This window comes from Falco peregrinus, chromosome 4 (genome assembly GCF_023634155.1).
Source record: "Falco peregrinus isolate bFalPer1 chromosome 4, bFalPer1.pri, whole genome shotgun sequence".
NCBI classification, from domain to species: Eukaryota; Metazoa; Chordata; class Aves; order Falconiformes; family Falconidae; genus Falco; species Falco peregrinus.
The window spans coordinates 118824327-118839899 of NC_073724.1; the positions used below are offsets into that span (position 1 = coordinate 118824327).

Below are 15573 nucleotides of genomic sequence, written 5' to 3' on the forward strand. Positions count from 1 at the left end.
GCCTTCATGGCTGAAGTATCTGATCAATGCAAAAGTCTTTAACAGCATCTCACTGTGCCCCCGCAGGCTAGGAAAGTGCTATTACACCCGCTTTCCAGATGAGGACACAGCGTCCCGGTTTTGTGCTGCATTGCTTTAATTAAGAGCCTTTTCTCCTTCTCATCCATCCCTAGGCAATAGGGAGAGATAAAGAGGTCTAGAGGGGAACATCCTTTTCTCCAGACTGCATCGGGGAAGCTTTCTTAGAGGTGCCTTGTAGCATCCCAGACACCATCTGCTCTGCTCTTTTGGAGCTTGAGCACATCTACACCACCAGCTTTTATGGGCAGAGCTGCATCAGCGCAATGGGTGACATACAGACCATCCCAGAGCAGCAGCGTCCGTAGGAGCAAAGCTCAGCCAATGCTGTCAGAATCCACCTCACGCTGATTTAGTTGCATTTAAACCTGCATGCTTAAGTATAAAGAATGGAGTTAAAAAAAACAGAGAGAGGCACCGCAACAGAAAAGGTCTATTTCCAGCCTAGAGAATGTATCTAAAGAAGGTGGGCTGAACTGGAAGTGTGCTTGCTCCATCCCACCATAACTGCAAAATAGTGTCACTCCCTTTCATTGCGCTTTTTTTGCCCCCATAGTTACAGAGATGGGGAATCCGTGGGCAGCTGATACATCAGCGGTTCCCATTCTTTCCCCCGTGATGCAATGTGTCCTGCTGGTGGCTACTGCCCCCCACCCTTGTCCATGACGTAGCTGTGTCAGTGCTGTGCTCAGCTTTATTGAGTCCTTGCCTTGGTTCCTCCTTGAAGAGATGCCTGAAGAGCTGCCTGAGCTGGTGGTAGTCCTGAGACACTGAACGGATGAGTTTGGCCCCAGGAACCAGTGGTTTCTGGTGTGCTGGACCTGCTGTCAGACTTGAAAACCACATGAACTGAAGTGGTGCTTTTGGGAAAATGCAGTCTTTCTGGAGGAGGGCTTGTTTTCCAAGAGCTGATCAAAGGCCTGATTCAGCAAGATATAGAGCAAGGGGGACAAGGTGCTTTTGAGTGACATACATCTGGTAAAAGTTAAGGATTGTGGGGTTTTGTATGAAAGTATGCATTAAATGCAGTAAGAAATTCGGTGTGAAGAGCTCAGGAATAGATCAAATACGAGATACCCATGAGGATGGGGAATAAAGATGTCAGTCAAAGGAATACGGCATATCAGCCTGTAGTCCAAGAGATGCCGAAGAGACCATGGCAGTTGGGATGGGGCATTGCCCAGCTGCATTTTCCCTGCATCCTGGTCTCCAGATACCCTAAACCAAAGTACACCACCCCTCCTTGCTGCCCCTAAGGACTCGTCTCCCACACTTCAGCATGCTCAGCACTGCAAAGCCTTCATCTACCTGAAAGCACTTCAGCATGCTCAGGGTTAAATCAGATTTGGTATCCAACCAAGACCTGGCAGCTGAATTTCAGCCCAGCATGAGTTTTTACGATCAAATTATAGACCCCAGAAAAAGAAAAAAAATGCCAAAAAAAAATCCAGTCCGAGGTTTATAATGGAAATCATGACAGAGCCGTGATTGTAGTAGCAGGAACAGCATCACTGTAACACAGTCATAAACTGGTACTGTCCTGCAGGGTATTATAAAAAGGAAAAAAAAGGCATCTGAAGTGCACTTGGTACCCCCAAAAGGTCTAAGGAGGTGGGTGCCACAACGGGGATGGGGAAAGGGCTACTTGCCAAGATGAACTTTAAAGATTAAATCTCTCCCCTGGTGCAAAATGGCATCCACAGCGTCTCCGTGGCCCCATGTTGAGGGAGGCGAGGTGCTGAACCGGCCCCTTTGCAGGGCTCACACCAGCTCTTTGCACCCCTGAGACGGGGAAAATTAAACGTGTCCATTTCCAGGATGGACCGCTGTCTACATGCAGGTAAACTCAAACTTTATTGGGCTAAGCAATGTTGGATTACAGCGGTTTTTCATAATGTGGGTCTAACAAGGTGGAGGTGCAGCCTTTTCCAACATTTAAGTACAAAAAGAAGTAATAAAGCTTCTGGATCTCATCTTTATTATTATCTGGCCATAAAGGGAGGCAAAGCATTTGTGAGCTGCTTGCAAATCCCAGCTTCTGAACTCCTGCTCTAGATCCTGGGTTTGCAACAGTTTTGGTCCATCCTTTCCAGGACCTCTTAAAAAGATGGAGCAGAAATGATGTTTGGCTCCAGCAGAAAGTGAAAGCCGAGAATGATACAATAAAGGAACAATGGTCACATTTTATTGCCTTACTCACCCATGGTTTCTTGAGTATGACTTATGGAAGCTTTGATTTACACTGGTGCAAGCTTTATCTGCTGCTGTCTTGGCCAGCTCATTCTTAATACCGAGACCTATGGGCCTCTGCTGACTTTCTTAGTTAAATAAATTAAAGAAAATATAAACGTTAATGGAAGCCACTTTATTTATGGCTAGATTGGAGCACTGTCTCTTACACCATGGGTCCAATCCAAAACCCATTAATCCAAAGCCTACTGACATCCCTGCATCAGGCCCTGTCTTTGGGCTTTTACTTCTCACTACGGAAGGGGCAGTTAAAAAATAATTTTAAATAAGATTACATTATCCCACGAAAGCCATTCTGCACAAAACTTTCAACCCTTGGCACCTCTGGGGAGGCAAAGCATTCAGGATATTTTAGTGGCTGTTGTTTGAAGGCTAAAGATACTCCTTCCACAGCAATGCCTCCCCTCCTTTTCCTCTCCATGCCAACCATCCCACCCTCTAAATATCTCCGCGTGAAACATTTTGCAATGCATCATGTGCTGTTTGTGGCCAAACACATTTTTGGCTTTTCTCTGATACAGAACCTCCTTCCAGCTCTTCAGACACTTTCTCAGATTGTTCCTTGCCAAACCTTTAATTCTTTGGCCTGGTCAGATGGGAGAGAGATTTCTGCTGCTTTCATGATCATCATCATCATCATCATTATTATCATTATTATTCTTCTATTGCTATTGTTTATTCAGAGATGCTTTCTGCCACATGTACTTGGATAACTGCTGGCTTGCCATTCCAGTGTCTGCCATAATGCATTCTGTCGCCTTGCCCCCTCTATTTCACCTTCTCCAGTTCAAAAAAATCCCACCAAATAGCCCCAAACCACAACAAAAGCAAGAAAACAAAATAACACCCCAACAACAAAAGCACACTTGCGTGCTCTTTTTGTGCTGAAGACCAGAAGAAAGGAGCAGCACAAAATGTTAAAAAAGTGGAAAAATATAGGAGTTGTCCCACAGAGTACTTGGATGAGTCAGTAATTGAAGCTGTTGTGTTTTCACATGGAAGTAGCAAGTTCTGGGTGTTTTTTGTAGCATAAAGTCTTACTGTTATCACAGCTGTGGGAGGGATAAAAGGAGCAGCGAGGAGGAGGATCAGCTCCTCAGTGAATATGAATTATTATACTTTATTGAGGCTGCAGCTTTTCATGTCTGATCGTGTTCTGTTGATATTAATAGAGCTTTTCCACTGAGTCAAGTGGGGACTGGATTCAGCAGCTGAAAGGCAAGAAGAGAGCATTTGGTTAGACCTCCACAGTGGAGAGGGATGGGGAATCTACCCAAAATGGTTACAGCATCAACCTTCCAACCTCTGCGTGAGCATAAGTGCATCCTTTGGGATGGCATCCAGACTTGGTGGGTTTATAGACAGCATGGTCCTTCCCTACCGGGTCTGTTAAAGCACATGCACACCCAGACATGGTATCCCTGGCTCTGCAGGATTAGAAAGCTGCCAATCTAACAGATCGAGATAATTCAGGGAGGCCTGATGCCTTTGTATCCATGTTCAAAAATAAAGAATAGTATTTATATTGCAGCAGTGGTGTTTGGGGGCCCTGGCTTGCTTTGCTCCAGGCAACTTGTGTGCACGTAGTAAGAGCGATTTTGTACCTAGGACAGTCCACTGTCCCCAGGAGGAGGATGGGAGAGGAGACAAGAGCAGTGAACCTGCACACAAGCAAGTGGGGAACTGGGGAAATCCAAAATTAACCCATCCATTTCTCTCTGACATCTGTCATCCCAAACATTACAAAGACGACATGCCAATGCTGACTCTCAGTACCACCCTCCACACCACCACATGCCTCCAGCAGCTAAGCTTGTGGCGTCTTGGTGAACTTCATGGGTCGTTGAAGGGGGTTTACCAAGCTGGCGCACCATGCTCCTATAGCCCAGCCTACAGGCCACATCTGGGGACTGCTTGCAGTTTGGTTGCACTGTTTCTTACTGAATTAGGATAACAACCCTCAGTTCCAGGGCAAATGGAGTGTTAGGCAGGTGGGCTGGGGTGGGATGTCCCAGAAGCAGCACTATAATCCCACCTAGGTCATGTCAGCATGGCCACCCTCTGCCAGGCACAGACTCTAGAAGCATCCAGAATTCTCCTTAGACCCATCTCACAGTGCTTGGTGATGAGCAAGGATGGAGATGGGGTCAGAAGAGGGGATTTTGCATGGTGCCTTCAGACTTTTGTGGCTGCTCTGCATGCAGCTCAGCATGGGAAAAGTCTGCTGGTATTTTGCCTTCCTCCTTCACACATGTCAGCACTGGTAGGCTGCAGGGATGTGGCCAGGTAAGGCGGCTCAGACAAGGCCACATTTCTCCTCCCCATTACCTCACCTTTATGAACTCCCTATAAGCACCCTGCCAAGCCCTTGACTTTTTGAGCAAAGTGACAAATGGCTTTCAAATCTGCCTTGCATTTTGCTGAGGAGAGAAGGAACTTCATTAACATTTACCCTGCCAATTTTCTCAATTAAAATAGCTTGGTGAACTCTGTAGACTCCATGCAGTTAAGTGAATAAGTGATACGTAACAGCCTATGTTTTTCGAGAGCAGGATAGTGTCTGAGCGATAGCGCAGCAACGCTACAAAGAGGCAAAGGAAAAAGCGCCTCTCTGTGTTTTTATGCCATCCTTTAATTAACCTGTGGAATGGCTCTGGAATAAAATTCAAGTAACTCAGTGCCTAAGTCAGACCCTGAATCCATACTACATCCTCAAAAGTGCTATACCTTGCTCAGCACGTATTTCACAAAATTTTTATGATGGACATACTCCATCATGGAAGAGGAACCAAAGCCTGTAATCAGGTGTTTGTAGGTACACAGAAAGCCTAACTGAACTGTCAAGGTGGAAACAGAGAGAAATCCCATCAGGGTCAGAGAGAAATCACTCAGGAAAAAAAAAATCTCCGCTGACAACAAAAAGGACTAATCTCCAACAATTTCCTGGCAGTTTTACATAAAAACAACCAAACCTGGGTGTTCCTGGGAAAGGATGAAGGGTTTTCATAGGAACCCCTTGAAGACCATTCTTTAATAAAACCAAAGGGAAGGGAAGATAACTCAAGCTGGTTGTCTTAAAAATATCTTAAGGATATCTTAAAGGATGCCTAAGAAAATCAGAGACCAGGTTTTTGGAAGCTGGGCTCCCGGCAGAGCAAGCAGATGAGCAGCTCTGGGTCACCATAGCTGTGATCCAGCCAGGCAGGTTTTTAGGAGAAACTAGCACCCTAATTTAGAGAAGAGCCATGTATTAGCGGGATATAAATGGGGTGTGGATGCTTGAAAATTGGATCCCACCTGAGCTGTCCAGAGGAGCTTCAAATTTACATCTCCAAGAGAGGTAAGGGGTGAGCGACACAGATCATAGAATCATAGAATTATAGAATCATCTAGGTTGGAAAAGACCTTTAAGAACATCAAGTCCATCTGTAATATTTTTTTGTAAAAATATAAAAACCTGGTGTTAACTATCGTTTATGATTACATAGAGCAGAGTGTGTCTGGGAGAGGTTTTCCGTGTCCAAATGGTTCCAGGCTGAGTTTCAAAGCATGGTACCTTGTTTGATACCTTGCCAGCTCTTGTCAAATTAGGTCAGAAGGCGATTATTGCCATTAATCTCCTTGCTGTCCCAAATCTCCATCAAAAAGCTCCTTTTTCTCACAGTTGCAAATAGAAATACTTGGCTAAGCTGAGGCATTGTGGGTTCCTTTGGGATACTTCCCCCAGCCTGGGGGCTGTACAATCTCCACTCAAAGCTGTGGATTGCAACTAACCAAGGTGACCCATGTCCCATCTCGGGTTTGCTTTGTTTTGCCTTGTCTGAAAATGTTTCTTCAGCAGAGCAATTCGTGTCTAAATCTTCAGACATGTTCAGCCCCTTTGGTCACAGCTGGGTTTGCAGAGGTTCTCAGCTCCCCCTTAGGCAACAGAAATCCTGATTTTGCAGGATGTTCACACAAACAGCATTCAAATATCTGCCCAGGAGCTGTGGCAGCAGGATAATAGAATCATAGACTCACAGAATGGTTTGGGTTGGAAGGGACCTTCAGGACCACCCAGTCCCACCCCCGGCCAGGGGCAGGGCCCCCTCCCCCCAGCCCAGGCTGCTCCCAGCCCCGTCCAGCCTGGCCTTGAGCCCTGCCAGGGATGGGGCACCCACAGCTGCTCTGGGCAGCCTGGGCCAGCGCCTCGCCACCCTCATAGGAAGGATTTCTTTCTATTATCTAATCTAAATCTCCCTTCTTTTATCTTAAAACCACTCCCCCTTGTCTTATCGATACATGCCTTTGCAGGGCTGTCTTGAGCCCTGCAAAAAGTCTACCTTCTTTTCTGCAAGTCAGTCTTGTCTGAAAACCTCTCCAAAAGCCCTTTGGATAACCTGGCCCTCATGCTGCCGCGCACGAGATGTTCCCAAGACCCACTGAGTCAGAGCAAAACCTGGCACAGCTTTCTCCTCGTCCCTGCTTCCCATCACAGAGTCTGAATGAATGTCGGGATCAGGGACTAGATTAAAAATGGGCAGAAATAAGGATGTCTAACAAATGTCTTGCTCACAGATGAGGTGTTTTTACCCTCAGCCAGCATTTACAAAGTTGGGACCATAATGGCAGACACTCCGCTGAACATTTTACAGTATTCCTCCTATTCCAAAAAGACTATTCAGGCGCTTTATCCCTTCCAGTTGGTTTCCATCTCTCCACTCTTGCAAATCACTGTTATCAGTTGGCCTCCTCTGTGAGGAAGACTCCAGCTTCAACACCGCAGCAAAGGAGGGGTTACTGGACTTCTTTGTAGGGAAGAGAAAGCACTACCCCACCCTGTAGGGATCATTCAGCTTTGGAGAGAGGAGCTGACAGCTGTTTTTTATTAGGATGGAGGCCTTTAAAAAGCAGTGTTGGAGTAGGGGTGGGACCTTTGGTCCGGAAAGGAAGCATGTTCTGCTCAGTCCCAGGGCTGGAAGGTTGGGCTTGCATGGTGTTCGGCCAAATGGCATAAGAGTCAAGAAGCTCTGCTTTGTTTTCCTTCTGGCTGGTGAGGGGAGCTGGACTGGTGCAGTGGGACAAGAGTTGGCCACTGCTGTGGCTGGGACTGGGCATGGACTGGGCACTCCTACAGCATAGGTGATGAGTGATGATATTAAAGACAAGGTGAAGGAGACAAACACCACTGAAACTCAGGGAAAATAAACTGTTGGCTACAGCTCTGAATCCTGCTCCTTTGCAGGCATATAAACAGGTTGTTAGTGCACAAAAATCCCTGCTACTTAAGGGCAGGGTAGGGGGAGAAGAGAGGGATAGTAAAGCAGAGCTGTGAGGCTTCGGGCTTGCATTTCACCCTGGAAAATGCTATAATCTTCTGCAAAATGTCTGGTGGGGGAGAGATCTCAGGTTGCTGTGATCTTCCTGCTTTACAGGGGTGGCCTTGCATGCCAGAGGAAGGACAGAGTGGCCTCATCCCCTTTTAAAGCTCTCTATCCCATAGGTACAAAGGAGTTTGTATATAGCCTTTGTAGGATCTAGTCTCCATCACCAGGGTTTGGGCACTACAAGGAGACCCATAAAGTCTTCACTTCCCTCTGACTGCATCTTCTTGGGACAAACCCCTCATTTCTGTCATTTGCCTTACAGCTGCTGAGACATAACTGAGCTGCATCCCCTCCGTGCAGGTGGTGGTGTAGCTGTGGGCTGTGACAGATGCTCACACATTGCTCCTCTGCACTCCAGTCCTTGCTCCGTGCCTGCCAAAGTGTATTCTTGTTTTAACCCCCTGTCTGGCTTCAGAGCAACCTCCTGTTAAAAAAAAAATAATCCATGCATCAGAAGCTATTTTCCTCTTCCTAGAGATGTAGCATTTCTCCCTGGATGCTGTATGGACAAGGAAGGGCCATATCCCATCTTGTACCAGTATATTTACCCCTCAGGGGTACCAATGCTTGCTATGAGGCAGTCCGGAAAAAACACTCAAGTATAATGCACCATTCTTGATGTCATTTGGAGGAACCTCAGTTACTGAGTCATTACTTTGATATATGCTCCTGCTCTTCAGCATTTTGCAAAAGATTTTAGCATCAAACCATCTTTGTTTGTTCTTCCTGCCAGAAGAAAAAGCATGTGGCTGAACACTCAAAACTTTTACAATAATGATTTTGGTTATTTTTTTTTTTATTAGGTGGAGAAGCCTTAAAAAAAAAGTCCCTATCAATGCTTGAAATTAAAACTTAAGAGACCCAGTGGAAAACTTACACCTCCTTCAACTAGTATCTACATAGGGTAAAAGGCACAAACCTGGTCACTGACCTATAATTTATTATTAATTGGCATTGCTCACCAAAAAAACACTCACCAAAGTCTGGGCAGGGGTTGGGGGACCTAAAAGAGATGTTTCCCAGTGCAGAGTGTGGATGTGGTCACCCTGTTTTGGGCAATGGAGCTTAGGTTTCCATGCCAGTTGTGCATCGGGCCAGTAAATAGCCACTAGCCCGAAGTTATTTATATTTATAGCTGGAGCCTGTGTCTGAAGATGGACAGAATACCTGTTGAAAATGGAGGAATGGCATCCTGTCACGGGGCATGCAGTCAGGTGCCTGGCACCTTCCAGACGCTGGTCCCCGTTATATAATTTAAAAAAAACCTCCAGGACATTTATCAATGGCTCCTTTGACTGTCACGTGCAGAACACATGCTAACGCCGGGTGAAGTGCTACCCTAACCCCCCTGCGGGTGAGATGGCTTTCGTGGCTCATTCATAGCACATCTTGAAACTCACTGATAAAACTGTAATACCATACCCCACAGCACACATAACTATGTCATATTAATAAATATTTGCAGAGTGCCACATCTTGGCACAGCCCTTTAGAGGTTTTTTTAAATAAAGGAGCATGCCCCCCCTGCTCCGGGAGAGCTTACACTCAGGTCCTGGGTCTGCCTATGTGTCATGCTATCCTAAGTCATCTGCGGAGGGTCTTCCCCTCTTGCGGGGAGATGGAAGAAGAGAGGGTAAGGAGACACATGCATAAAAATGAATGATAAACGATACTACCGAAGGCAGCAGGGGTGGGCTCAGGGCATTAGTAATGCACTATTCCTTTTTTGCATCTATATAGTTGATAGAAATCCAGGTGAGATCCTCAGCACCTGGATGGCATCCCTCTCCCAGTGTAAGTGTTATGGTGCATGTAGCATCAATCTGGTGAGGTCTGCAACAGAATTAGGACTTTTGCAAGGGGCTGCAGGACACATTCCTTCTTGCTTCTGAGTTACATGTGAGGCCAGGGACAGATGTAGCTTTGGTCTGGGTGGCAGGAGTCTCACCTGTGCTGCTTTGGAAGTCTGATGTCTCAGCTCTGTAGGCACTCCTGGTAAATCCTGCAAGGACTTGCTGGCAGATTCAGGAAGGTTTCAAGTTTTGGAGGTTACTGCATCTGCTGCAACAGATGACAACAAAGACTCATTTTCCAGCCCAGTATCTTTCTGACATACTAAAAAAAATTTTTATACCTCCCCAAATATATTTCTAAAAATTGACAAGAAGATGATTTTCCCAACATTTCTGTAAGTCTAGTAATTAGGTCAATTAGCAAATGCAATCCAGACAATATCATCCAAATGCCTCCACTTCTAATAATGGGTGGATACATCCATACCCTACATAAAGCCCGTGTCTTTGCAGGCTGCGAAAACAAAGAGGGTTGTTTGCTCAACAACCACTTGTTTCCCCTGGGGCTTATATGCTTTTGGACAGCCCCAGCTCTGGTTTATTTATTGTCACACTGGTGTGGCCGGTTCTTTTTTACGAAAACCCCATGGAAAATGGTGAATCAATTTGTCTTCTGCCGATGAAAATGGTAACAGCTTTGACCCACAGAAGCAGCAGGAAAGATAATGATTGCTAAACTTTTAGATTTAGGGCCCTGGTTCAGCACTCAGGCCCTGTGAAATAAAACCCCACGTGCACACCAAGGCAGCTCCCCACTTCCCAGGTGTCCATAAAGCATCCACGCTGTGCCACCAGACCCACACCCTGCTGTGTGCATGAGGAGCCGGAGACAAAGACCCGCAACGTTTCTGCAAGGAATACCCCCGATTCATCAAAGCACTTAGAGCCCAATGTGTCACACAGAGATTAGGAGGATTTAAACATGTGCTGAAATATTTCGGCATATCAGGGCTGGGGGTGGAGGCTGCTTGTCTGTGCATGAAATTGTCTCAGATTAAAGGTTTGGGCTGGTTTTAAAGTTCCTGAAGCTCTTCCTGAGTAACTTCCTATATGCGTGTGGTTAGTCCAGAGCATGTTTACCCTATATCCTTTATGTATACATCCTTTCTCACTAGCCTTCTGGTTTCTTACTCTTTATCCCACCTTTTGACTTCTATCTCCTATGCCCTTGTGTCCTGATGAACACCGTGGACAAGCAGCTCTCATGAACGCCACAAGGAGTAGATACTTGTGCTCCCAGTGCCATTTTTTTGTAATGATTCCCCGGCATGTTGTCCCCTCGCAAGAAACCTTAAAAAACTGTTAGGGCTCAAGACAACCACGCAGACTGGAACCTTCTTTCCTTCTTTCCATAGCCCTCCTCCCCACCATCATTTCTGGCCATTCAAGTCTCAGCACCGATATTTAGACCGTGAAGGTCTGGTGATGGGACTTGCCTTGCTGTGTGGTGTTTGCACAGCTCCGAGCACAGCAGGTGCCTACTGCAAAATCAGGAGTATATAACTACTGCTACTTACTGCTGCTGCTCCTATTGATTAATAACAACTTCGTTTTCCCAACAGCCCTTTAAAGATTAAGATAATTCGGAAAAAGGCTGTTTATACAGAAATCAGGGTGTTTGCACAGCAAGCCGGACTGCAATAGATATTCCAGGCTATTTCCCCATGTAAATAAGTCCTCCTTGGAGAACTCTGACAAAACCTCCTCCTCATAGGTACGTGTTTCTGGGGGGCAGTGGGGTGGGAGGGGGGCTGGGGAAATGGGTCTTGAGAAGTTTGAGCACTTATGGGCAACTGTCACACAAAGAAAAATGGACATACTGTGCAAAGCTGCTGGCAAAACTGGGTCTTAAACAAGTAATATAGCAGCCTTGGGAATTTGGGATTGTGTATACAGGGTTCTTTGCAGTTCACTTAGGAAAGCCCATTAGCGACTTGTGTATATGAACGCAATCTTTCCGGCACAGGGACACGTACATAAAAATATTATCCTATATAATAGCTGTTCCGAAAATAGACCTTTAGGAAATTTATTCTGAGTCTCTTGGTCCTGAGACTAAAGCATTTATTCTCTTCTTTCCTTTCACCTGAAACCCATAATTAAACTGCATGATTGAAATGACACTGGTACTTTTGTAACCAGCATCCAGTTGTTCACAGCCCACAGCTGACACAGACGTCTTAAATTCAGACTCATGAGGCTTGAGGTTGAGAAGCCAGTGGTGTTTTCTTTCTCAAGGGTTTTTTTTCTTAACTCTTCTATTTCTTTATCTCTTTTTCTCTTTTTCTTTTTCTCTTTTTCGTTTTTCTCTTTTTGTTATTTCTTTTTCTTTTTTCCTGTTTCTTTCTTCTTTTCACCTTTTTCTTTTCTGTTTTACTTTTTTCCTCTTCCTTTTTTCCTGTTTCTTTTTTACTTTTTTCTTTTCTCTTTTTTTTCCTTTTTGCTCCTTTTCTTTTTCCTTTTTCTTTTTTTTCCTGTTTCTTTCATCATTTTTTCCTTTTTATTTTCCCTTTCCCTTTTTCTCCCTTTCTTTATTCCTTTTTTCTTTCTTTTTATTTCCTTTTTCTCTTTTTCTTTTTCTCCTTTTCTTTTTTCCTTTTCCTTTCTCTTTGTTTTCCTTTTCTTTTTTCCTTTTTTTTTTCCTTTTTCTCCTTTTATTTTTCTCCATTCCCCCCCCCCCCATTTTTTCCTTTTCTTTTTCCTTTTCTCCTTTTCCCTTTTCTCTTTTTTCTCTTTCCTTTTCCTTTTCGCGCCTTTTCTTTTTTCCTTTTCCTTTTCTCCTTTCCTTTTTCTACCACGCAATCGCCAATCCTCCACCCCCGATACTGGCGTGAAAGCGAAAATCAGATCCCAACATCTGAACTTTCCACCGATAGAAGTAAAAGACAGGTCAAAGAGAGGAAAAAAAAAACCAACCCGGACTAAGCTTGGGCAGCCCGAGGGCTGCCAGCGGGACGCGGTGAGGCAGGACCCAGGAGCGCGGGCAGCGGTCCCCCAGCCCCGCGGGAGGAGCAGCCCACCTGCCAGCCCCGGGCAGCAGCAGCAGCGCTGTGCCTTACCGGGGAAGGGGCCGCGCACCCCCGGGCTCAGCACCCTCCGCCGGGGCAGCCCTTTAAAAGTTTCCGGTGAAAACACGGAAAACACGAACCGGCGATTTTTCCTGCTAATCATTAACCGCTCATTAGAATAACGCCCCTCACCACGGCGGCACCGGCTCCAGGTCCCGGCCGTCCCGGGGGGTCGACGCCGGGTCCCCCCCCCGGCAGCGCCGGCCGCCCCCGCGGAGCCGTGCGGGGGGCGCTGCCGGGCGGGGGGCGCCTCCCCGTGCGCGGAGCCCCGCGGAGCCCCGGCCCTGCCCGCGGGGGGATCCGCGGGGCGCGGAACGCTCCTCGCCGGGCCCTTTGTTATGCTAATCCGGGCTGACATCACGCCGCATATCAAAGCCGAGGGGGCCGCATATAAGGCGGCTCCGCGGGCCGCCCCGCCAGAGCAGCCCCGGCCCCCGCGCAGCCCCGCCGCGCCCGCGCAGCCCGGGCGGAGGTAAGCGGCGGGCGGGCGGGGGGTGGGTGTGTGAGCCGCTGCCCGGAGCTGTGGGAGGGGACGATGCCCCGGCCGGAGCCCTCCGAAACGCCGAAGGTGTGGGGGTGGCTGAGAGCAGGGGGTCTGCGGGGAGAGGGGAGAGCAGGCGGGAGGCTGGGAGGCTGCAAGGGGAGAGCCGGGGGGATGCAGGGAGAGGGGAGGCTGCAAGGGAGAGGGAAGAGCCGGGGGGGATGCAGAGAGAGGGGAGGCTGCAAGGGGAGAGCCGGGGGGATGCAGGGAGAGGGGAGGCTGCAAGGGGAGAGCCGGGGGGATGCAGGGAGAGGGGAGGCTGCAAGGGAGAGGGAAGAGCCGGGGGGGATGCAGAGAGAGGGGAGGCTGCAAGGGGAGAGCCGGGGGGGATGCAGAGAGAGGGGAGGCTGCAAGGGGAGAGCCGGGGGGATGCAGGGAGAGGGGAGGCTGCAAGGGGAGAGCCGGGGGGATGCAGGGAGAGGGGAGGCTGCAAGGGAGAGGGAAGAGCCGGGGGGATGCAGGGAGAGGGGAGGCTGCAAGGGGAGAGCCGGGGGGATGCAGGGAGAGGGGAGGCTGCAAGGGGAGAGCCGGGGGGATGCAGGGAGAGGGGAGGCTGCAAGGGGAGAGCCGGGGGGATGCAGGGAGAGGGGAGGCTGCAAGGGAGAGGGAAGAGCCGGGGGGGGATGCAGAGAGAGGGGAGGCTGCAAGGGGAGAGCCGGGGGGATGCAGGGAGAGGGGAGGCTGCAAGGGGAGAGCCGGGGGGATGCAGGGAGAGGGGAGGCTGCAAGGGAGAGGGAAGAGCCGGGGGGGATGCAGAGAGAGGGGAGGCTGCAAGGGGAGAGCCGGGGGGATGCAGGGAGAGGGGAGGCTGCAAGGGGAGAGCCGGGGGGATGCAGGGAGAGGGGAGGCTGCAAGGGGAGAGCCGGGGGGATGCAGGGAGAGGGGAGGCTGCAAGGGGAGAGCCGGGGGGATGCAGGGAGAGGGGAGGCTGCAAGGGGAGAGCCGGGGGGATGCAGGGAGAGGGGAGGCTGCAAGGGGAGAGCCGGGGGGATGCAGGGAGAGGGGAGGCTGCAAGGGGAGAGCCGGGGGGATGCAGGGAGAGGGGAGGCTGCAAGGGGAGAGCCGGGGGGATGCAGGGAGGTGGAAGATACGGTGCGTGCAGGGAGGAGAATTGGAGGCTGCATTAGCGACCTGAGGCCCGGTGGGGTGCAGAAGAGAGGGGGAACCCAAGGGCTGCAAGGGAGAAGAAGACCTGGAGGGTGTAGAGAGACCAGAGACCCATGTGCTGCAGGGGAGAGGGGAGACCCAAGAGCTGCAAGGGATACTGGACGCCCCGAGAGCTGAAGTGAGAGGGGAGGCCCGGGGGCTTAAAGGGAGGGGGAGATGCAGAAGGGTGTAGGGTATAGCCTAAGATCCGGGGTCTGCAAGGAAGAGGGAAGATTCAGGGCTGCAAGTGTAAAGGGAGATGCAGGGGGCTGCAGTGGAGAGGGGAGACCAGGAGACCGTGGGGTAGCAGGGACACCCAGGGGTTACAATGGTGGAGGGAGATGCAGAGGGCTGCAAAGGAGAGGGGAGACCTGAGGGCTGGAATCGGCTCCCCTCACACCCCCACCCCACCCGCCCCCCGCCTCCATTCCTTGCCCCTGCTTCCCATCCTTACTGCAGGTCATCTGGGGATGCGCTACCCCTAAACCAGGCTCCGGTGCTCCCGGGGAGAGCTGCAGGCTGGCGGCGGGGGCAGGTGGATACCTCTCCTTCCTGGGTGGGAAAGTTGCAAAAATGTGAGATGGATACTCACATGTTTTTATGTACTTCATATTGTGCTATGCCTGGGACCGGGCTCTCAGAGGTGTCAGATAGGAGCGTTTTCTGTCTGCAAGAGTGGGGCTGGCTGCACAGAGGCTCGGGGTGAAGAGAAAAAAGCCTTGAGCTCAAAACAGCTCCGTTTTTTAGGAGTCCGCAGGCCACTTGCTGCTGGTTTGATCAGTGACCCAGAGCTCTCCAGAGCTGTAAACATCACGTCTGCCCCAAAGAGTCTCCCTCCCTCCCCTCCCCTTGCAAATTCCTCTTGCAAACGTAACCTGTGCTGGGCTAAGTGGAAAAAGGCATTATTACCTCCCCAAATAACAGGGGTGCGATTGCAGGCCAAGCTTGCAGCTCTTGGGGGGTGGGGGGGAGCGTTAGATCACTTCTATTCATCCCTGGGGGCTGGGAAAAAAAACAAACTGTGACTTTTTCAAGGCAAGGGGCAAAGCAGAAGATGATGTTGGCTCATCAGGGTTAGCGAGAGGGGTTTAAACCATCTGAGGCATTTTACACCCAAGTCTTGTGTTGTTGAGCAGTTCACGGGAGGGAGATAAGGGGTCTGAAATATCTAAACAGACACTAAAAGTCACGGGCAGGATTAGGGATTGAAGGTTTCCAGTGTGCTTGTGCTGGGGTGGGAAGAAAAGAGCTTCCAAAGATGAAAAGATACA

The 15573-nt window shown here is 49.2% G+C and overlaps 1 protein-coding gene across 1 annotated transcript in view; it reads left to right on the forward strand.

The window, feature by feature from the left end:
- Positions 1 to 13019: 13019 nt before the first annotated feature.
- The window catches only part of WNT11 (Wnt family member 11), a 28671-nt gene continuing 26117 nt past the window's right edge, over positions 13020 to 15573 (forward strand). The window contains exon 1 of the mRNA XM_055802467.1: positions 13020 to 13087. The gene's annotated coding sequence lies outside the window, so the exon portion shown is untranslated. The remainder of the gene's footprint in view (positions 13088 to 15573) is intronic.